Source organism: Tenrec ecaudatus, chromosome 11, assembly GCF_050624435.1.
Source record: "Tenrec ecaudatus isolate mTenEca1 chromosome 11, mTenEca1.hap1, whole genome shotgun sequence".
NCBI lineage: Eukaryota > Metazoa > Chordata > Mammalia > Afrosoricida > Tenrecidae > Tenrec > Tenrec ecaudatus.
The window spans coordinates 49,232,901-49,257,668 of NC_134540.1; the positions used below are offsets into that span (position 1 = coordinate 49,232,901).

The 24,768-nt window shown below is 46.5% G+C and overlaps 1 protein-coding gene across 2 annotated transcripts in view; it reads right to left on the reverse strand.

Annotated features, from left to right (window-relative positions):
- Positions 1-19,391, reverse strand: part of ENOX1 (ecto-NOX disulfide-thiol exchanger 1) — a 483,696-nt gene extending 464,305 nt beyond the window's left edge. The window contains exon 1 of one of the 2 annotated variants that reach the window (XM_075563633.1): positions 19,337-19,391. The gene's annotated coding sequence lies outside the window, so the exon portion shown is untranslated. The remainder of the gene's footprint in view (positions 1-19,336) is intronic. The other variant, XM_075563632.1, reaches the window with a different exon arrangement.
- Positions 19,392-24,768: the final 5,377 nt, after the last annotated feature.

Genomic DNA, 24,768 nt, shown 5'->3' on the forward strand with positions numbered 1-24,768 from the left:
GGTGGGGGGGTTGTTGTTTTGTTTGTTTTATTTTATTGCTTTGTTTTTGCTTTGTCTTGTTTTTGTGCTTATTATTATCTCTGCATATCTACTTAGATAAGCTAGGCAAGATAAGCAATCCAGAGGAGACATGGGAGAGGAGGAGGAGGCAGGGGAAAGGAAGTGGGTGTTAACAAACCCAGAATCAAGGGAAGAAGAACAAGCCATCTAAAAGCCATAGTGCGGAAGGCGTAGTTTGCCTGGTGGGGCGTAATCAAAGGCAATGTAGCCGAGAATTACTGACACCAGGATGAAGGCTGAGCATGATAATGGGGCAAGAGGAAAAGAAAGGGAAATAAAGGAACGCACTAGGGGTCAAAGGGGCATTTATAGAGGTTTAAATACAGGCATGCACATATGTAAATATATATAATGATACAGAAATATATTTATGTACATATATTTATCTGTTAAGTATTAAGGTAGCAGATAGACATTAGGCCTCTACTCAAGTACTCCCTCAAAACAAGAACCTGGTATTCTGTGATGTTCACCTTCCCAACAAGATCGCTGAAGACAAAATGGGTGCAAAAGCAAGCTGGTGGTTCCTGGCTATCAAAAGATATAGTGTTTGGGGTCTTAAAGATAAATAAGCAGGCATGTAGCTGATAAACAACAAATCCCACATGGAAGCAGCACTCCAGCCTGTGTGATCATGAGGTGTCAATAGGATCAGGTATCAGGCATAAAAAACCCAGAACAAAAAAAAAATCATATCAACGTGAATGAGGGGAGTAAGAGTGGAGACCCAAAGCCCGTTGGTAGACAATTGGACCTTACAGAATCACCAATCACCTTACAGAAGGGACACAAGGAAGAGATGAGCCAGTCAGGGTACAGTATTGCACCAATGAAACATAGGACTTCCTTCTAGTTCTTTAATGCTTCCTCCCTACCAATGTCATGACCCCAATTCTACCTTACACATCCAGCCAGATCAGAACATGTACACTGATACAGATAAGAGCTGGAAACACAGGGAATCTAGGACAGATAAGCCCCTCAGGACCAGTAATGAGAGCAGTGATACCAGGAGGGGAAGGGGACGGTGGGGGGAGAAAGGGGGAATGGATCCCAATGATTTACATATAACCCTCTCCAGGGGGATGGGCAACAGAAAAGTAGGTGAAGGGAGACAGCAGTCCATGTAAGACATGAAAAAAATATATAGATATGATCAAGGGTTCATGAGGGAGAGGGGGGGAATGAGCTAATACCAAGGGCTCAAGGAGAAAGAAAACCAGCCATGTTAGGGCAGACCAGATCTGGAAAAGGCCCTCATGCTTGGTCAAGTGGAAGGGCAGTATAGAAGAGGAAAAACCACCCGGAAAGAGACTGACACGAGAACTGCATGTGAGGCTGCGATGTTAACTGCATGTGAGGCTGCGATGTTAACTGCATGTGAGGCTGCGATGTTAACTGCATGTGAGGCTGCGATGTTAACTGCATGTGAGGCTGCGATGTTAACTGCATGTGAGGCTGCGATGTTAACTGCATGTGAGGCTGCGATGTTAACTGCATGTGAGGCTGCGATGTTAACTGCATGTGAGGCTGCGATGTTAACTGCATGTGAGGCTGCGATGTTAACTGCATGTGAGGCTGCGATGTTAACTGCATGTGAGGCTGCGATGTTAACTGCATGTGAGGCTGCGATGTTAACTGCATGTGAGGCTGCGATGTTAACTGCATGTGAGGCTGCGATGTTAACTGCATGTGAGGCTGCGATGTTAACTGCATGTGAGGCTGCGATGTTAACTGCATGTGAGGCTGCGATGTTAACTGCATGTGAGGCTGTTGATGGCTACGCGGGCCTCACATGGGGCAGAGGCGTCCCACTCCTGGTCTGGATACTCTATTATAGAGTCAGCAGCGTGGGCTATTGTGCCTGCTACACGAATTTGGTCAGTTTCAGGAAACTCACTCTAAGGGTCAGACTGGGAGGTAGTTTAGGGTAAAACATTAATTATTTTAATTCTTCTTCAAGCCACTGCAGTGTGAAAATCCTGGGTGCCCACAGATTTGTTGAAGATCTAGAACAGCCATGCTTCAAGATTCTCTCATCTCTGGGACATTCTGGAATCTCGAGTAAAAATGTTATATACCAATTTTCAAATTGTATATTTTAAAAACTTCACTCTCCATTATTAGCTTGGTTTGATTTTTGTTTTAATAACTCATGATATAGTTTTTGTATTAACTACAAAGGAAGAATTTAAATTTATCCCAATTGAAATAGGACTACCTAGGACTGTGAATAGATGGTGGGAAACTGAGAACACATGACTTCTCTGAAAGAGGGGCGAGTTGCCCGGCAGTGCTCTAAGGTGGCCACCAAAGTGGCCAGCACTGGCCACGTGGCTGCAGTGTGCGGGCAGGGTGTGGTTCCAGGAAAACAGCTTTGCGAAAGGGGGGAGACCTGCAATTCTAAAATCTGGGGCATCAGCAAAGAAGCGGGGCCACTAAAGCCCTGGAGGCACACGGAATCCTAAATCTACCGCGACACCAGAAGATGTCAATTAAGTGCCCTTCGGTGCAGGTACTTTCATTGCCTTGACTTTTCATCATATGCGAATTCTCTAGCAACGAGGGCCTGTCTGTCTCTGTTCAGTCGGCTTCTGTAAACAGCTGCCCTTTCAGCCCCCGCAGCGAATGCTCTGCAGCATGCACACACGTAGCACTCCTCAATGCTCAGCAGAGGTAGATCTGGAACAGGTTCTCCGAGGTATTTTCAAGCCCTGACCAGAATAGCATCTCTAAGAATGGTTCCTCTAAGCTCAGGTGAATACCTAAAAATACACTTATTCTCCTTTCAGCAGTGGTGAAAGTCATTTCAACCACTCTGCAAAAGACTTTGATGTCAATGAGTGTGAGCCTTAGCTAAGCCATGTCAACACCTACTGTTTCAAATCCACACAGATTGGGGAGGGGTGGGGGCAGTTCTTTCAGATCCTGATGAGCTGGTGGAAAGTGGCTTTAAAGGATCCTCCTCCCTGTACTGTTAGCAGGCAATTCTTAGTAAGCTCATTTTGCATTCAAAGAGCTTGAGCGCTGTGTTTTTACTGGTCAGATTCCACACGCTTCCCAAGGGGATTCTGGCTGGATTTGAACCTGCAGGGCTGTAAGAAGCTTCACGTTTACCAGTGTGTGTTCTTTAGTAAGCCAGATTCGTCTTCAGGAGCTTGTCGAGTTGATACAGACCGCCTTTTGGGAGATTGACTGTGGCAGTTGGTAACAGATGTTTGGATCTGTGCTGACACAGGATACACAGATTGAAAACTATTTTAGTTTATTTGGGAGCACGTATGGTCTCTTGTCCCCAGAGGGATGGTGGTGGTGGCAGGGGGTGGGGAGTCGGGTGTATGTGACTCAAGCAATGATTCCTTTGGGTTCCTTTATTGTACGGATCTCATCCCATCACTTGTGGTGAGAGGGGACATTCCTTACGACAAAGTTAAAGTTTATTTCATAAAGTCTTTTTCTTTTTTTACAATAGATACAAGGGGGCTTCCTGAATGTCATGGAAAAATGAACGGCCACTGAAATTTTTTCACCAACCTTTTGAAGCCCCTTGTACATCAGCATCCCATTTAAGATGCATGTTCCTGCCTGTCACCAATGGCTCTTATTCACGAACGATACTGTACATCACCAAAAACGAGACTGGGTTTGGTTGTCATGATCTACTGGAGGACTCTGCGGACCTGTGTTGTGTACGAACCAGGATTGCTAACATACCTTGAGCCTTCATGCTCAAGGAAGACACTCTTGAGCTAAGATACCAACCCAGGAAGAGTGAGAACTGGTGACTATGTATCCTTTTCCGTTCACAATAAATTACTCTCACAAAGAGTAAGGATGGATAACATAGTATCTGAATAACGTAAGTAAAATGGTAGCGTGAATTACTATAGCTGCCCCATCAGAACAGATGGGTCACCCTGTTCCCAAGCACAAAACTTGACACTGTGTGCCCTAAATAAAACATGAAACATCCCTAGAACTCAGGAAGTGTAGGAACTATTCCTGTATCAAAATGTCATAGAGCTGGAAATTATCAACAAAACTAGAAAATAATGTGCCCTCTCTTCTGGATGCTGCCAGCCTCCCTCTTGGTTTTGGATCAAAGATATAATCAGACCCATCATCATACACGTAAAGGGCGTAAAGAGTCGCCTCTGCTTCTAGACTAGAAACACACACAACTGAGTCTGCGTGGGCTCACAGTACAACCTGCCAAAATCTTTAAAATACCATTTAAACTCTTCCAGAACATAACATAAGGGAGATAAATCATGGGATGTCTCATATTCTACTGGCAAAGCAATCATAACTTTGATCCAGAAACCTGACAAAGACTGCACCAAAGGGAACGTTGGGGAGCAAATCTGGGGGTTTCTTTGTGTTGTCTTTAGGCCTCTTCTTGACTCGACTTCCCGAGGTTGTCATATCCACTGCAATGGCTCCAGCAAGCACACAAAATCCCTGAATCAAGGGTTTATTAAAGAAGCTAACAAGTTGTAATGTCAATGAGAAACATTCAGGGTTGTTACTAAGTGCTTTCAGGTGTGCCAATAAATGCCAAAGGGACTTACCACTCAGCTGGCAGCCTCAACCCAAAGATAAACAGCTCAAGCTTCAAGGGTCAGCGTTGGGCAGCAAACCAAGTTCCCTGAACTAAGTGCCTAGAGGCACCCCACTGCACTAAGCCTAGGCCCAAAGGCACTCACTTGGCTCCATTTCCACGAGTCAGCAAGCCCAGTTTCCCAAGGAAGTGCCCAGACACACTCCCCACACAACAAGCTAGCCTCTTACCCCAAAGCACTCAGCTTTACTTGCTCCTTGGGTTGGGAAGTCCACCATTCTGTTTCATGCTTTGGCTCCTGCTTCTGCTGCTGCGCTTCTCGGGCCCCTGTGGTCTTCTGGACCCAGGAGGTTCACCGCACAGGGATCTTGTTTCCAGAAGAGGACATGCTCTATTCCCGGCTCTGACTGATAATGAGATAGCTCCTCCAGCTTCTCAGAGGGCTCCTCTCCTTTTCTATGCAGAAGGTTGGGGCTCACGGGAATCCAATTTGCAATGACTCACAGATGAATGGTATCATTACCTTCCTCCATCTTCTTACCAGACCCATGTAGCGAAAGGTCTTTTGGTGGGAGTTCAGAGGTTTGGGCTAGAAGAGCCCCATTAACTAACCCACTGGTCCCCGCAATACTTGATTCCATTAACCCCTATTCTTGTTTAGGAATTGTTGCTAGCTAGTTTGTTAATCTCAACTCATGGCTTTCCCATTTATAATGGAATCTGGCCATTGGGGTCTATTGGATTTAATTGGCTGATTTTTCTAAAGCAGATCTCAGGGCCTTTCTTTGTAGTCCATCTTAGTGTGGAAACTTCTGCAGCTTATGCAGCCTGACAAAGGAGGTGGGGACTCCCACAACATGCATGCCTTGAGAACTGAGCTGGGTCCCCAGCAAAGTAGGCAAGAATTCTACCACTAAACTACCTACTTTAGGATGGCAATATACACATTCTAAATTAAATATTGACAAATTAAGAATAGAGCACCGTGACCAACTTGAATTTATTTAAGAATACAAAAAAATTACTAAATAAGATTTAAACATGTAAGAAAAAAGCTGTCCTTATCAAATTCTTTTCTATGACATTAAAAACCTTTTATAGTATGATATTGTTTCTTTCCACATTAATCACACAACACATGATAAACCATGAATCCAATACTTGTGCTGACACATTGTCTCCTTTGTCCTGTGCTCATTTGACATCTGTGTTTGGAATGCATCTCCCCCAACTTCTTCCCATTCAAAGCCCATCACCCATCAAAACTTAATATACATAGCACCTCCTCAGAAGAGCTTCCTTGTTTTTCCTCACAGTCAGCAACCTTCTCTCCTTCCGCTGGACCGCCAAACGGATCTTCTTTCCCAGCACTCCATGTGTTGGACCCTGTATTGCAGACCATCTGCAAAGGCACTGCCTTTTCTGTTAGAGCAGCCTCTTACTGGGGCTTAATAGGACCCTGTCTCTATTCCAGTTGTCCCTTGCACAAAGCCTTACACACTGCTATGTCCTGGGGCACTGATACACAAAGAGCCAGACAATCTAAGCAAAAGAGAAACGCCAGAATCCGGACATCTGCATGGCCACAGCCCCGCCAGCCCCGCTAACAGCCTGCAGTTGGAATTACGGCAGCATAAAGTATGTTCAGGCCCCAGCTTGGGACATGCTCATTACCTCCAGCCAGCTTGTAAGCTGTCAGTGACAGCTACTACAGAAACGAAAAAGCATCCAGAACCATCAGTTCCAGCTCAGGTGCGGGCTTGAGCCAGGAAGTCAAGGTGGGATTGTTGGGTTTCAATAGCATGTTGGTTTAGAGAGGCAAGTACTTCGTACCACCCACCCGCCCAGACTATTCTTCCCAAGTGCATACAACCCAACCTCTTCCTGTTTTCATTTCTCAGGGAGCTCCCATATTAATCTCTGTCCTAAAATTTCACTGGACATCTATAAGTTTGTGAGACACACAGAATGTTGACTTTCCAACTCCATGTGCAACTGGCAATTCCTATCAGAACATCCCCCTGAAAGTCTGCTAAGAAGAGAGTGTTAAACGGAGCACACACATTGTGGGATGCGATGTGGGAAACTGGCACTGGGTTAGGGCAGTACAAAAGGCCAGCGCCCAACCCTTGCTGATCCATTTCTTGAGAAATGGACTTTCATAGCACAAATCTGTTCCTCTGGATATAATCTCAAAAGCAAGGTAATGACGAGTTTCTGATTTATTCTGAATATAGGAGTTACAGTTTATTTTAAGGCTCGGTAAAAGAAGCAAGTTAACCTAACTATCACTTTCCTATTGGTGCAATCGGTTCGTTGCTTTGCATTCCTGACTCCCGCCTTTAGGACTTTTCCTCCTTGGAGATTCGAGTCACCCACGCGTGGCTTTCCTCCAACTTCTCAGGGACTCCCTCATGCTGTGTCTTCCTTTCTTTCTCCACCGCCCTTTTTGATTACAGTGGCCCTCACAGGTCCCTACTCAGGCCTGGCCTCGTGTCATGCCGCACACCCTCCTTTTCAGAGCCTACCATTCTCCATGCTTCCAAACCAAACTAAATCAACACCGCTGTCACCAAAATCTCTCTCTCCAGAGAAGAGTCACGTGCTGCATGGTTCCCGAGTGAACCATAAATGTCACAGCTGTAAAGAGAACTTGCTTTCTTCATCCTGAGTACAGTAACCTGCATGTCCAAGTACTAAGCCCTGGAATGTCAACCCTGGGTTGCTAATTAATGAATGCCTCAGTTTATATGGTAAAAAGGAGACTTTACAGGTGTGATTAAGTTAAGGATCATCAGATGTGGACATTACTGACCGTGATGAACCCAATGTAATCTCAAGGGTTCTCATAACAAGGGAGACAGGAGGTCAAAGATACAACACTACTGGTTTAGGATGAAAGACTGGGTAGTAGGCAGTGGTTCTCTAGAAGCTGGAAAAGGCAAGGGAACTTATTCTGTCCTAGAACTTTCAGGAAAAACCAGTTTTGACTTCAGCCTAATGAGATGTTATATAGAATTTCTGACCTCCAGAACTGTACAGTAACAACCCTCATTCCTTTAAGTCACTGATGTTGTGGTAATTTGTTACAGCATCAGTAGGAAACTAATACATCCACCATTTAATTTCTCAGTCTACGGTGCCATCCTAAGGTGTCCCGAGAGACAGGGATCATTCTCCTCATACATGCAATGACTTGCCAAGACCTACGGGAAATCCAGACCATGGTTCTCGCTTGACAACAGAGGAGAAAGAAGCTGTTTCACCTGCCTACACAGCGTGGGACCCACCCTGCCCTCCAATACTAAGCTCTCCCTCTGCTTGAGGAGCCTGGTGGCATAAAGAGTGACACATTGGACTGCTGACAGGGCCAGCAGTTCAAAATCACGAGCCGAAAGTCTGAAGGCAGGTGAGGCTGCTTGCACCTGGGAAGATTTACAGCCTCGGGAGCGCCCAGGGCCGTCCCACTCTGTCCTGTAAGGTTGCTGAGTTGGAATCTACTTGATGGCAGTGAGTTTGGTGTTTGGAGTCTCTGTTCAAACTCAGGGTGCCACCCAGCACCACACCGTAATGGTGTTTGTTTCACCGTTACCCTGCCTTGGTCTGATGTGCTCTCATCACGTGGAGAGTTGGCTCATCTCAATCCCCACCCATCTCAATACCCACCCAGCTGTGCTCTTGGACTCCAGGCAACCTTCACTGGTGAGCTCCCCGCGGCCTAGGACCTCGTTCCTTCATTTTCTGTACAGTGCTCCGTGTTGCCCAGACAAAGAGGAGGGACAAGCCGTCTCTCCTCGTGGACTCTGGAATCACCCGACCTTTCTCCTAGTTGTGACGACTATATGACACTGAATTTGCTTTGAGAATTAAAAGCAGATTCCTGACTGGTGAGACACCCCACCCTTCAGCTCCTTTGCTGTGGGTGAGCATGTATGAAATTTGATAAATGGAACAAGAAAAACCAGCCAGGTATCCTGGCCACTTCTTCTAGTGCTAAGCCCACCTTAAAATGGAGAGCCAGGGCAAGAGGCGCCTGCCAGTCCCCATTCCACTCTAGATGGGGCCCCACTCACCCGTGCTTTAATGGGCTCCCTTAGCGCTCGCTCCCGTCTTGGTTATAAAGAACATTCCATTTTCAGCCTAGATAAGAAGACCTTGTACCTTCAAATCATCTCCATTCCTTTTCTCTGGCCCATTTCCAATTTCCTAATACCGTGTTTAAAATACGGGGCTGGAAATTATACTCTAATACGGTGTTAACGGTTTTGCCCGAAGTGAGTGGATTATTTCATGATTCTTGGGTGTTACAGTGTGGGTAATGACACCCTACATCGTGTTTGCCGTCTCGATAGCAGCCCTGTATTGCTGACTCATTCCTGAGTGACAGTGTGAGAATGGCTTTTCACCTGCAGAATGCTTATATGTCAATTCCATTTCTTTATGATGGCTGGGATGGTCTACTTGTGCTTCCTCCCCCTGCCCCCCCCCCCAATCATGAAAACCTGCTGCTTTTGCAAGGAAGCAGCTAATAATGCACCGACAGTCTGGGCTCACCGCGCTTGATGCTGCACTCAGAGAAGAGTCACCCAAAGTCCGCTAGCACTTTCTCCATTTTAAGCACACGTCACATGTCTGTATGGGTGAATACCATGAAAACAAACACCGCAATTTTACCCAAACTGGACAACCGCTTTGCATGGTAGTTTCCCGTGCGAATTGTGTGCGTGTTATTTTCCTGGGTGCGATATTTGCAAAAAGAAAGCAAAAAAGACTAGAATTCTTCGACTGTCCATTGAAGTTTCGTGTGACCAGCCGTGAACACGGTAAATAGTGAATCTGATGGTACAGACAGAGGTGTGAGGGGTATCTTCTGGTTCCATTGACCTCTCGTTTTGTTTGGTTTGACTTTTTCAATTCAACGATGAGAAGGGCAGAGCTGAAGGCCCTCCGTCATCATCTTGTATCTTTTGAGAAAATATGTCAAGATAAGCCTATTGGTAACTCAAAAGACAGACCCCCAGAAGCTTCTGAGCTGACTTCCTTGTCTTGGACTTCACTGGCCCAGCAGATCCCCTTGGAAGCCTTCGTTTTGATTGGACATTTTTGGAAGGCACCCTAATGCGGCCAAGACAAGTGTATTACTGAGAGGATATGTCTGCAGCCACCCACAGATCATGGGGACATTTTTAAATGAAAGGAGCCCGGTGGCTTCGTGGTTACAAGTTGCGCTGTGATCTGGAAGGTCAGCAGTTCGAAACTACCAGCCTCTCCATGGCAAAAGATAGGGCTTCCTACTTCCGTGAACAGCTGAGTCTCTGAAACTCGCAGGCGCAGCTCTAGCCCGTCCTGCAGGGTTGCTGAGTCAGCATTGTCGCTATGGAGACGCAATGGCGGTGAGATGAGACTTGGAAGCCAGGCAGCCATCCTTTTGACCGACCCTCTGGCAGTCACCAAGTAGCGCCCATCAGTCATTAAGAGCCACTGCATTTACCTTTGGCTTTTGATACAACAGGCTTTACTAGGGGTTGGTTCATAATTATGGCTTGTACATATATTGACTCTTCAGGACCAGGGGACTTCCTATTTCAGAGAATGCCTTTTTGTCCCATTGTAGTAAGCACGGCTGGGAAATCTGCTAAACACTTGGAGTGGTTTTTAAGTGTCAGATAAACATGCAAGCTTGTAATGTGGAGCAGAGCCACCTGCGGAGGAGGGGCTGGCCAGCCTTGAAGGAGAAAGGGAGGTGGACCTTGCAGCTGAAGGTCCGCCGGGAGCCTGCTTCCTGTACTGAGCGCAGATGTGGCTTCTGAGCTGTGAATTCCCCATCAGCTCCTGAGGCGCTGGGCTGTACCAGATCAAATACAGGTAGCTTACATTGAAAGGAGTCTTTGAGTTCTATTAACTGTTAATACTCTTGCTTGGGAAGGGAAAGCCTAGAGCAGTGGTTCTCAACCTTCCTAATGCTGTGACCCTTTCATACAGTTCCTCATGTGGTGGTGACCCCCAAGCATAACATTATTTGTTGCTACTTCACAACTGTAATTTTGCTACTGTTATGAATCAGGCAACCCTGTGAAAGGGTTGTTCAACCCCCAAAGGGGCCGGGACCCACAGGTTGAGAACCCTGGCCTAGCGGTTTGCCTCCAGAGAGAGGCACCTCAGAAGATAGGCGTAGGGGTCTAGTTGGGGACAATGAGCCACTAGAAACCCTGTGGGGCACAGTTCTGCTCTGACAAACATGAGGTCGCTAGCAACCGAAGAACCCCCATGAGTCAGACTCCATGGTAACTGGTGACCTTTTAGCCTGGAGTCCATCAGCAAACAAGGGAGACGTAATGAAAGATACAACCTAAGGCCTGAGACCAGGATGGTAAACTGGGTTTCCCCAAGGGAAAATGGCACAGCCGGGATCTAGAACATTGCGTGTTCATCAGAGAACAAAGATCTGGGTCTAAGGAGCAGAAGATTGTTAAGCTTGAGACTCCTAAATCCAATTTGCATTACTTATGCATAGATGCTCAAAGATCAATTATCATAATACTGTACATGTAACCCTGACATACCATTTATGTCACAAGGCCAAGAGGAAACTTGCTATTTCCAAAAGTTGACGGGATAAAGCAGAGATCATTAGCGAGGACTATATCTGTTCCACCATTTGGGAAAATAATTCCCCATTATACTAAAAGACACATCTATTCACTAATCAATCCAACCACTAAATGCACTCCTCAGAGAGACCCTTAGAATCGGCGCATCAGGGACATGTATAAGCAAGTTCTTGGATAAAGGAGCTGAGGCCAAGGGCTCAAATAGAGAGTAAATGTTTAGAAAAGGGTGATGGCAACAGATGTACAAATATTCTTAAAACAACTGATGTGTGGAATGTTATAAGAACTCTAAGAGCCCCCAATAAAATGATTTTCTTTAAAGTAAGGTGTTGGTATTTTATGATAGAAAAAAATGCAAAACAATCGAATTCGGAGCAACTCAAAACAAGGTTCATCCAAGAACAATGGAAAACGTGGGACACTCAGACAATGTATTCTCCAGCAGTGAACGTTAGCAGCACACAGCTCGAATCAACATGGATGAAACTCAGGAAAACACAATTAAGTTGTTTTAAGCCATTTAAGAGCATGCTTCACCTATGAAAACATAGCACAATATATTGTTTAGAGTCACATGCCTGGACAGTGAAACGATTCAGGACAATGTTCTAAGCCCTAAACCTTGGTGTGGTAGGAAGAGGGAGGAAGGATTACACCTGGAGGAGGACACGGAGAAAGCAAGGCACCTGCATTATGGACAGTGTGCTACCTACAAACGTGGTGCATCAGGAGCTTTGTTTCCTTATTATTTACACTGTGAATACATACTCGGTTTTCTTTTACCCAACTACTATCTGTGGGTTCCGGCTCTTAGCATTCCTATATAGGATTTCTGAGACTGTAAATCTTTCCAAGAGCAGAAAGCCTCCTCTTTCTCCCAAAGAGTGGCAGGCGGGTTCAAACCATGGACCTTTCGGTTGGCAACCTAATGCCTAATCCGAAGCACCACCAGGGCTCCTTGAGCATCCGTTTAAATGCATGAAATCCTTTCATTGAGATCTTATAAAAGAAAGTGACAATTAAGGGTAAACAGCCAAACCTGCGTGAGGTTAACTTTTGGCTCCCCACTCACTAATATGTCTGGTTCTTGTGTCCATTCACCCTTGACCTCTACAGGTCCCTCTCAGGATCACTGTCAAACAATGATGAGACAACCATGGCTTCCGGCTAATTGAAGTCTGAGGCGACTCTCTCCATAGCACCTGGAGCAATGAAGACCTCCCCACCAGCCAGGTGTCACCCTCCTGCAGCAGTCCCACCCACACAGCTCCCAGGTGGTGGGGTCTTAGGGAGGGGTCTGTAGGGCCAACCTTCGGACCGCTGCACAGCCCCACAAGTCTCTCCTAGCATGCTGGCTATTCCTTGGTATTCCTTTGTGCACCCACAAAATCCTTATCATGATCTCAATTTAAATGTGGGGACTGGATTTCACAGTGCCCTGTTGGCATGGGTGGCTGAGCAGCAGAATGCGAACCAAAAGGTCAGCAGTTAAAACCCACCGGCTGCTCTGAGGGAGCAAAAGGAGGCCGGCTTCTCGGGTGAAGAACTAGTCTTGGAAATCCAAGGGAGCTGCTCTGCTCTGTTCTACAGGGTCACTTAGACTGACAGCAGTGGGTTTCCTTTGGTTTTTGGTTTACTGGATTTGAGAATGTTGCTACGGTTTGTCGGTTAATTGATGAGTTTTCTTGAAAAAGTAAATACGAGTATAACTTTCTACATTAGGACATATATAATTTCTTAAAACCTTGCTCTGCTGGGAAAGGTAAACATGTGATAGGAGGGAACCTTTGGGAAGAGTCTCACAGTTTTATTAATATATGATTTATTAACAAGGACCATAGCCCATCATCGTTCTTCAATCACAAGTACACACAGAATAGAAAGTAAAGCCCCAAAGGCGAGCATGTTCGTTCCATGGGCATTTTAAGCTGACATTCTGATCTGTCTTATCAATAATAACTATCCATGCATATTAGCATATGGTTTACACTAATTCCTCACAATTAGTTATGTTGTCGGTGTCTTTACATTAGTATGCACAGTATATTTTTACAGATTTTTCTGTGCTGAAAATACAATCCTAATGAGAGATAATATAGAGATGGAAGAAAGGAAGGAGGGAGGGAATTATTGCTAGAGAGCCTACTGATTCAAATTAACATACTGCTTTAATATTTGCTAAATCGCCTACCTCTCTGCAGAGGGAGGGCCCCGAAAACACAGGACTCTCACACGCTCCTCAAGGGAAACTTGACTTCCTCAGAATTCTGAATATTATCTCAAGTAGAAGTGGGTGAAGATTTACACCCTGGCTTTCTACTCAAGTCCCAAACAATCAGAACGTACTTTCCATTTTTCCTCTCCTCCGAAACCTTTGAAGTTCGTAAGGTATCAGTTACTATCATAATTAAATACTCTCTAACACTCTGCAGTTACTGAGCGGCAGTGTTTGGCTAATGTTTCAAATATTAGCAGAATAAATGCCAACTAATTCCCAGAACTGCCAGCAAATTGGATTAGAATTCTCGCTAATAGTGCTGAGAGCGGCCTGGGGTCTGGTGGAGACTGCCTGCCTCATCTGTGTACCTTCTGGTAGGTTTCGTGGCTGGGCTGGAGGAGTGCCGCACAGGGATTCCCCCGTTTGCCCGACGTACACCCCGGCTGCCCTGCCTCCAGGCGGAAGGACCCAAAAGGAGAAAGATCGGAGAGGACGGTGTTTGGGGGAGGCGGGGGAGTGGAGAGAGGGGTACGGAAAAAGAGAGCCAAAAGTTGCCACATGGGGAGGGGTTTCAGGACACCGCTCAGAGGGCTCTTCCAGGTTTCGGGGGATGCTGCCACTCCGTCAAACTGGCTCTGTTTTCTACCTGCCTGCAGCAACATCCTTAAAAGGAAATGTCCTCCACAGCTGACCTGGAAGATGAGGGCATTCAGGAGGAGCTCCGGAGAGTTCCCCCTACTCCGCAGAAAGAGTAAGTGGAGGCAGAGAACAAGGTCAAAGGCAGCCCCACCCACGAGGACCCATTTGGATTTGACTTCTAGTCCCATCTCCCCCCACAAAGAACACTGCACCACCTACGAAACAACGCACAGATCTCTCAGGGCAAGGGCCCTTGACGGCTGAAAATTCCTTCATCTCATCTCTGCCTCTTGGGGCCATTTCTCCTCGACCCTCCTCCATCTTCCTATCCCCACGCCTACCACTGAAGTCAACAGACAATAATAATGGTGCCCGTTGGGCTTTTCCACTGTGGTCCAGTGCCCTGGTCTTGACCACATAGTGGGTTGTCTGGCCCCATGTGAGTGTCTCCCTGACTAAGCGCCATCAACCCAAAGCTGCGGTTGTGCTTGGAGAGGAGGCAGGTAGAACCTCCAGGGATGAGAACACAGGAAATTCTTCCACACCGAAGCACCCTCACATAGAACGGTGTCTACCAAAAATATGTGCTCACTTGGCCAGCTCTGATGCTCCGTGGTCTGGCAGTTATGTAAGCGTATAAGGAGGCAGTTGTATGATGGCCCCCCATCAAGGGCTCTGAGGTGATAAAGCCCATAGGAGGGGGAAGGGTGGCATGCAGCACTTTTAATCCCATCCTCCCTGCAGCCTGCTGTGACGGGAGTGTCCCTGGAGGGGGTTGGGTGGCCGGGACCACCTTTCATCTTACAAGAGAGACAAGCTTGTAGCAATGAAAAGAACAGACGGGCACCAGGAAGGGTGAACTAGCAGCAGAGTGTGTTCTTTGAACTCAGAGCCCCTGTGCTGTGCACGCCCCACATCCAGGCAAGGATCGGCATCAAGGCCCACGGTGATCTCGGAGGAAGGCCAGGCCTTCGGGTGTTGAAACGAGACAAAGTCCTTCTTCCTAAACTGAGCTGTCCAAGAGGGTAAGCCTCCCCCTAGAGCGGAGGGAGGCCTGACTGGGTTTCCAGTCTGCGGAGGTGTGAGCGTGCCCATGTTTGTTGGAGCCATCCCTGGGGATTTGCTGCCGCAACCGTACGAGACCATGGAGACCCACCCTTGTAAACAGACGTGCTCCTGGACAGATGTGGAGCAGGTCTGCGTGTAAGTGATTGACAGGGTCAGCCAGCAAGTGTGAATGGCACTGCCGAAAACTACAAACTAAGGCCAGGGACATCCTCTCACATGCACTGTCACCTAGCACTGTGTCTGCCTGGCTTCCCCAAACCTCCAAACTCACTGCCATCATGTCCATTCCGACTCACAGTGACCCTACAGGACAGGGTAGAACCACCCTGTGGCTTTCAGAGGCTGAGACTCTAACTCTGGATGGGAATAGAAAGCCTTGCCTTCTCCCAAGAGGCCGCTGGTGGTTTTGAACCTGCTGACCTGGTAAGGGTTAGCAGCCCAATACGTTAACTATTACACCCCAAAGCGCCGCCTGCCTGGATTAAGTGGTAAATAAGATTATTATGCTTGTGTACCTGTGCGCATGCACACACACACACACACACACAAATAGCAAGCATCAAAAAATAGTATCATATAAGAGTTCTATTTGTAGAAAGCAAAACTGTTCCTGAATTCTCCTTTTGTTTACTGAGTCCTTCAGTTCAAAAGGCTAATTAGGACTTTGTTTCCGTGACGGGAGAGGAGACTGAGGCGGCCGTGGGGCGCATGGTGTGTCATCTTTGGCTCAGAGAGTACATGGTTAGGGACTGTGCTGCTTTCAACTTCTAATCTCACTGAATGTTCACAACAACCCTGCGAGGGAGGTATGGTGAGCCCCCCTTGACAAGCTGGAAACAAAGACTGTGGGAGTTTGAATAATTATTTGTAGTCCCCTAGTTTGCTAATGACAGCCAAGATGCAAACCCAGGTCTAACTCCAAATCCTTGATCGTAGTCCCACCTCTGCTCACTGACAGATGCTGGCTCTGGTGGGCACGGAGGTGCCTCCGCTGTCCCTTCAGCAGACTATGTGCAGGGAACATGATGATTGGCAGCTGGCGGTTGCTGGCCTTTCCATTATAGCTTGAACGCTGACCCACAATCCCTTGGGTCTTACCAATAGCTGAGCAGGACAAGAAACAGGGTTAGGCCATCTATGCCAGCACCAAGATTCCCTTTAAGATACTCTCTCAAATTCTGGGCCACACACTTCAAGTGGATATTGGCTCCTCTCACGAGGCTAGGGTGATGGAGGAACTGTGTGTTTAATGTTAGTGCATTTAAAATGTAATAGTCGTGAGAGGCTAGTGGCTACCGTACTAGACAGCATAGGCATAGGGTATTGCTAGCATCGCAGACATTTTGGTCAAACACCATGACCCTGAAAAGCTAGTTGTGCTTATGGAGACCATCAGGCTAATCTCTGGGCGGGTCCAAAAATGGAGAAGAAGACTTAACTTAGAGGCACTTCCTATTGAGGCAGTAGTTTCCAAAGAGCCTGCTGCCATTTGAAGGTCAGAGGTATTGTGTTGAGGTCACTCCTCAGAAAGCAGACACTAGGAAAGGCACGAGGCAGAGATCTCAGCTGAGTCACACACCAGCCAGCCTTCCTCAGGGGACGGATGGGCTCCTGGGACAGGGAGGGCGGCAGACCAAGGCCAGAGTGGGGCAATGATCTATCTGTACAGAGCTTGGTGGACGTGACTTTTGCAGCTGGCGAGTGAGACGGGAAAGTGGGACGTGTTGACATGGAGCTCTGAGGAGGAAGGAGTGATGTGGACGGAGCCTAGGTATAGAGACGCCTGCACCAGAGGTCTTCCTCATCCTTGACTTTCCTCTCGATTATCCGGTCCTCTGCTCTACTGGGGGAGGGGTATCCAATGGCTCACCTCTCCCTTGTTCTTTGTCCTTCCAGGCATTAGAAAAATATCTAAGTGTATAAGTGTTTTATTTCTTTTAGGTATTGATGGCACTTTCATGTTTATTGTTCTTCAAACTGAATAATTGGCCACTGCATTTTTTTCTTGCTCAAAAAAGTTCACTACTCTTTTAGCATGTATGATATCTCATTGCCAGTGAGTGAATTCCAACTCACGGTGACGCTATAGAACAGGGTAGAACTGCCCCATGGAGCTTTCAAGGCTGGAATCCTTGCAGACACAGAATGTCACATGGCTCTCCCACAGAGTGGCCAGTCGCTTTAAGCCCCTGGCCTTTCACTAGCAGCTGTGCACGCAGCCACAGTACCAGCAGGGCTTTTTAATGTGTTGGGTGTCCCCCAGTCAGCACTCTGTGTCCCTCGGTTAATATTCACAGGGTCAAAGAATCAATGGCTGAGGGGATTCAAAACACACAATTCACTTTTATCAAAGGTCTCTTCACAGGAAAATAAGTGTTATCTTATTTCTTAAATAAATTAAAAGTAAAACACTTGTAAAAGAATCAAAGACACTTGTAAAAACCTGTACATACATTCTACTTAATAAAGAACAATAATCAAGGCACAGGTCTTTTCTTATAATAATCAACTTTAAGGCCTACTTAAAAACCAATGTTGGTTTTCCTCCTTAGCAACTGTCCCCCTGTTGTGATACTCCAGCGGTGGTCCATGCAAATAAAAGGTCAGCAGCCATTCTGTCCTCTCAACGACCAGGCATGCTTTCACTGACGGGTCCTATATATTCCTCTTTGAAACGTTGAATCCTTGCATTCATCTGGAGGTATCTGAGTTTCCCGCTATAGCTTAAAAAAGGGCAAATTTTAGACGCACAGATGTTTACCAAGTTCTCAGTTGCTTTCTCCCAGCCAAAATCAACAGCTAAGCTTTAAAAAGATCTTCTAAACAGCTAAGGGCTAAATAAATAAAGACCTGACAGGGTGCATTCACATCTGGCTTATTCCCCATGGAGGGCGTGTTAATGTAGACATCAAACATCTGGGCAGTGGGTGGATCTACTTGGCAGCTCTTGACTTTCCTGACAGCTAAAGTGTCCTGTCTCCCTAAGAGCTGTGCCACTGCCCAGTTACTAAGCACACCGCCACAGCCCCCGATGTTCATTCTAAAAGGACAGAGGAGGTGCCATTTTAAAGACCAATCGTTGCGGCAAGTCATATGGACGCGCAGAACACAGGTTCCACGGGGTGTTTCCCTTGTTGCTGTCCTACGTCAACACTCGCAGCAGGACAAAACCTTTCTATTTGCCGTGATGCGATGAAATTATTGGGGACTTTTTGGCTTTCACACATGAAAGTCCTCTATTTCTAAATTACTCATGAGAGCTCATCATGAAAATGGCTCTCTCCATTATGTTTCCTAGGAAGCAACCTCCTTCCAATAGCACAAAATATTATCAGCATTCTAAATAGCGTGAAATATGGACAGTTTCCATGTATCGATGTTTTTCACATATGCTACAATCGTGATATGCCTATTTTTCCAGTTCAACTTTTCTTAGATACACAGCTTACAAATAGCAATTGCAATCATCAACTCTGCTCCCCTGCTATTAGCCAGGGCAATGGTGCCACCATTATTAACCCCTTCCTTTCCACACCCCTCCCATCCCTAGGAACCACTATTAAACTTTGGTCTCCATGCATTTCCTGATGTTTACTTGTGTGTTATGTATTTAGTTTTGCTTTCATATATGTGAGGTTATATTATATTTGTCCCCTTATGGCTAATTTCACTCAGTGAAATGTCTTCAAACGCCATTCATATTGAAGCATGTATCAAGACCTCATGTCTTCTACTGGCTGAGTAGTAGTCTATAGTCCTTATGTATGTACCCCATATGCCGACCCCTCCATTCCCAGCAGCAAAGGATAAGGGTTCTAATGTCCTTGTCTGCAATGCAGCAAGGTGCACGATTTATTTATTCTTCAAAATCACCTTTAAGGTCAGTATTACTGTGTGCATGAAGGAAACTCAACTCTGGAGAAACGTATAGCATTCACCCAGCAAATAGTTACTGAGCACCTACTCTGTGGCAGGAACTGTGCTAGGTATAGACTGTAATATTAATTAGTTTAGGAGGTCTCTACTCTCACAGGTTAAACAAAGGAAAGCAAACAGCAAGAGAGGGATGAAGGCAGGACTAGAATCAAAGACTACTTGATTGAGACAACAACAACAAAATAGCTAAAATCAAAACAAATGACTGTGTCTTGCTGAGGCTTCAAGCCATCTTCGACTCACCAATTGCTGTCACACACTACACATGCAGCTCATCAGCAAGTCATGTTGACATCTGGAAAAAATCAGAATATAATCGCTTTTACCACTTGATCCAACCTGAAAATTCCTCTCACCTGGACAATCGCTTCACTTCATAACCGATACCCCTGCTCTTAGACTTCTCTGCTGGTCTCTTCTCAAGAAAACAGAAAAACAGGCATCAAGAAGATGCAACTCAACACTAGCAATGGACAATCTGATACGGAAAGTAAGATGAACTAAATGTGGGGAAAGAAACAATAGATCGATTTGATTTAATTAAAATGGAAAACTTTCATGCTACAAAAGTTATTCGATAGACAGTGAAGAGATAATCCATAAAATGGAGGAAATCAGTTGCAAGTTTTTTATCGACAAAGAAACTCACTCTCAAGAGCAAAAATATAAACATCTCAAATTTTTTAATGGGAAAAAATACTTGCATAGACATTTTCCAAAAAAAACATGTAAATGAATAACAAGCCTATGAAAAAATGTCCAAAATGATTAGCCATGAAGGAAATGGAAATCCCAATCCTCATGAAATACCACTTCTCACGCACAAGGATGGGCATAATAATGTTTCAAAGTGAAAAGAAAAAGAAAACAAAATAACCAGTGCTGGAAAAAATCTGGGGAAAAATAATCTCATGGTATTAATTGATGAATGGATTAAAAAAAGGTATATTCATGCAATGGACCATTAATCATCCCCAAGGAATAATGGGCACTGTTAAATGGATGGATGAACTCTGAATGTGTTGTACTATGTGACAGAAGACTGTATTATTTTATGATTCAATTCATATGAATTTTCTAAAATAGGCAAATTCGTAGAGATTGGGGATGATTGGTGGTTCCTAGGAGTTAGGGGGAGGTGAGAATGGAGAATGACAACTAATGAGCACAGAGTTTTTGCAGGCATGATAAAAATGTTCTGGAATGACTGAGTGCAGTCTTGTAAATATACTAGAAACCACTGAATTAGATAGTGTAAAATGGAAAATTTGATGGTTTGTGAATTATACTTCATCTTTAAATATTAGTAGAGAGGGTCTATGTGGCCTTCCCCAGTTCCCCCAATTGTAAGAGCTTATTTAACTGCAGTGCATTATCAAAACCAGGAAACTGACACTGGCACACTCTGATCCAAATCCCACCAGTTTCTACATGCATTTACTTGTGGTGAAGTGTTTGGTTGTTAATTGAAGGTTGGTGGTTTGAACCCACCAACTGCTCCATGGGAGAATGGCGAGGCAGTCTGCTTCTGTAAAGGACTGCATCCTTCGAAATGTTACAGCCCGTTCTGCTCTCACCTACAGAGCTTCTTTGCATCAGAATTGACTAGAAAGCAGCGGGTGTTTGGGGGGATGAGGGGCCACTGAGAGGGCCTATTATACACACGCAGGTGTCACCCGTGCAGGCGTTACAGTGTCTGAGCTCGATGTTGCAGCTACAAGGTCCACTCATCGCACCGGGGCTCCCCTCCTTCGGGGTGCCCCTCAGCATGCCCTCAGTGATGGTTAGGATCGTGCGTCCAATTGGCTGGGCTACATTTCAGAGTGATCTGGCAGTTGTGACGTATGCGACAGTGACATGATGGTGCAGTCATCGTCCATGATGCCATGATATTAAGCAATCCCCTCCATGATGAGCACCCAGTCAGTCGGAAGGGAGGATCCTTGTGGGCCGGATCCACATCAACTATATTGAAACATAGTTTCAAAGCTCTCTGGCATTTTGTTGGATCTGGATCATGGATCTGGTTTGCCATCAGATGCCCTGCAGTTCTTTGGGCTGCCACAATGGCCTGGCATATTGCCTGCGGACCGAAACTGTACTAGCCTCTGCAGCCTGCGAGCCAGCAGCTTGCCTTCTTATTCGACAACTTTGGATTTGCTAGCCTCTGCAGCAAGTACCTTGCCACCCGATCTGCCAGTCTCGACTTCATCAACCCGTACAGCAGCTACAAGAGCCAGGAGGAACCGACAGCCTGGCATGTGACTCAGAGACTTGAAGCTTGCCAGCCTTGACAACTTCATGAGCCTTTTCCTTGAAATCAATCCATCTCGCTCTCTGCCCTTCCCCCTTTTCTCCTGCTTCACACACACACACGCATGTGCGCGCACACACGCAAACATCCAAACACAAATACTTCCCTGGGTTTGCTTCTCTAGCAAATCTCGACCAAGTTACCATCCTGCTCTAAGTCCTTGTGCTCACGTTTCCAAAGAGCGTGATTCACAGTCTTTGCATCCCCCTTTCTAAGGAGCATTCTGATTGTATTTCTTCCAGACAGATTTGTTTGTTCTCCTGGCAGTCCATGGTATATTTAATATTCTCCACTGAAACCATAACTCAAAGGTAACAATTCTCCTCCAGTCTGGATTTGTCATTCATGGCCCTGCTTTCACACGCATGAGGCAACTGAAAACAGCCAGGCTGGAGTCCGGCCCACTGTGGTCCTCAAAGTGACATCTTAGCTTTGTAACACAATCAAGAGTCGTTCTGCAGCAGATCTGCCCGATGCGAGGCATCCTTTGCTTCCTGGCTGTTGCTGCGGTGGGCACTTACACTGAGAGTAATATTGGAAGAAACAGTGCTTTGGCTTATGAGTGGGAATGCTACCTCCTCTATCAGTCTTTCTGACCACAGGGTCTGAAATAACCCTCTGGTGGCTAGCAAGAATTCTCTTATTTTCTTCATAGAACTGGCCTTTGCCTGATACCTGTCTTTGTAAATTTTACCTGTGTGTTTTCCACAGAGATGGGACCTGAAATCCCTGCACCTGGCTGGGGCCCTGCCTCACCAAAGGGACTGGGTGAGTTTGCAGTAGATGTTGTCAGAAGGTTCTCGATCCTTTGCCCTCACCACGCCCGAGCAGAGTGGGACTCCTCCGTCGGCCAGCGTGGACACTTCTTGGCCGAGGGTTCTTTTCTGGCCCCACAGTGTGCATTGCTTCTCACACAGCAGGCCCAAACTCCTGAAGAATTGAGGGGCCTGTGAGTATCCCTCATTCAGCAGCTGCAATAATGATACTCCTGTGGGTGGAGGCTCTTTGAGGTGGGTGCTTGGCTCGCCCCCACCGTTCTCTGGGAAGATTACGCTCCAATTGCCCCCCAGAGGCAACTAGTTCGTTACTCTGGTCTTTACTGGCTGCCTTCCCTCCCTGTGGTGCTACAGAAAGCTCCGATAGGGCCTTGATGGCCAGTCTTGTAACTTCCACCAAATGACTGAGGAAGACTGGACGCGAGGTGCTTGTGGCCCACCAGGGGGAGGAACAGCTTGCAATGAATGCAAATTGGCTGTCTGGGACTCCTGTGGGACCAAGTAAACTAGGTGGATGGGACCCTAACAAGGGATTTTGGCATTCAACGTGGCTTAAAATGAGCCAGCCCAGGGGCAGACAGGTGGGGCTTCATTACTACTAAGCAAAAAGAACTAAGAAGGAAGTCAGTTGGACCCAGTATCTGCAAGCTGAGAATCTCCTGGATCCAAGAGACCAACAAAGAGAGTTGGAACCCTGGAAATGGTGAGAGACCGTCAGAGAAATGGGAGCCATGAGGCAGCAGAACCAGGGGCCTGGCCTGGCCGGCGGTGGCCTGCTGGGCTTCTCCATCCAGGGAGCAAGAAAGCAGAGCAGCTTCAGGCAGGAGGGACTGTTGGCCTTTTGGAGCTCATGGGTCCTTGGTGAAACGAGACTGACCCACAGAGCTGATTGCTGAGCGCCAGCAGGCACAGTGGAGTGCCTCTGTGCATTTAGAGGTAGCGATGAAGAACTTTGTAATATTTGCCTGAGCTGGGCAGAGGCAATGCCAACTCAACAGACCCATGATAAAATGTTCCAAGCAAAGAATTGTACCCTGGGCTATTCTTGATCTTGCATTGTAACCTGTCACTTAATATCATGAGCCCCCATGGCACAGTGGTTAGCTGAAAGATCTTGGCTATTGATTGTCTGTGCGTTTTGAGTTATTATGGCGATGCAGTCTCAAACCCCTAGGGAAGTCGAGTGAGCCATGGAATGGACGGCTGGCGTCAGACTGACTTTTAAAAGGGTTGGAGGGAGACAGCATGTCTGATCTCGGTTTCCTAGGAATCAGTCTCGGGCTGATGTGGACGGTGATGTCCACTCCTCCATCTGATACCCTACTCTGTCGCACCGCTCATTCTTTCACTAAGCAAATGGCCCTTTGAAAGAAGAAGTCAGATCACATCACGTTCGTGCTCACACATTCTGCAAAGGCTCCCACCTCATGCCACGTGAAAGCAGAAATCCTCACGGTGCCTTCACGCCATCTCCTCCCGCTCACTGCGCCCACTCTTCGCTGTCCCATCGGCCTGACATGCGCTCTAGAACCTCAGAGTCTTATTCATGTGATCACTCTGCCTCTGCTCTCTTCCTTAGGTGATCTGCAGGGCGGGGTTCCGTATTTCTTCTGGTCTTTATGCAGAAGTGGCCATCTCAAAAGCGTCTTGCCTGGTCACCGGATTGATGATGGGCGCCCCTCTAAGGCTTTCCTCTCACGGTCCTGCTTGGTCATCCGCATGGCACTTGGAGTCCTCTGACATGTTGCAAGAATATGTTCTTCCCATTTGTTTTGCTTCTTGGCTGCCTCTCCCGGCTCCCATCAGCTTCAGGGTCAGTGATCTCTCCCCAAATTCCCACCTCAGTGGCATGGTGTATGTAGCTAAAGTCAGTCTTTGTGGTGCATTTACACCTTAAAACAGGCACATGATGATTTAATACTTCTGACACTGAGAGCCGAATCATTGCACTCTCCCCTCAAGAATATGAGTGGGTTTGAAAACAGTGGGGGATGTGGAACTAGAAAGTATTGGGATTTTCCCACAAACCTTTTAGAGTTCCTTTGTGTATGGCCCTCCTCCACATGAACATCTCCCTCATGAAGGCAGGGTTCTTGTCTCTTTTGCCCATTGCTCCCCCTCTGTTCCCACAAAGATTTCTAAAGCCCCTGAAACCCTATACAGTTTTGCTACAAGTTGGAGCAGACTCAATAGTAGTGGGTTTGGTGTGAGTTTAGGAGTTAGATAAGTATTTATGGAATGAATCAATGTTTTACTGGGTCTCATGCATACCAAGACTGCACCCGGACATCAAACCTCTTTGCAGAACAACGTGCTTAGGATGCCTGACTGTTTCCCTGGGCTTGCTCCATCTGCTCACCATGTGGGCTCCCCTCCACTCTCACGGTCCTGAGGAGAAGACACAAGGCCTGCCACTGAACGTCACCCTCCCGAGGAATCTGATCAAAGGAACCAATACATTGGGAAAGACTGCCACAGCTGGTCTTTCACTTTTAATGTAACTTGTTCAAACAAATATATGGTAGAGAATTTATAAATTATTATTATTTTGTCATGTTTTACACTGTCCGACATCTTCCTTTACC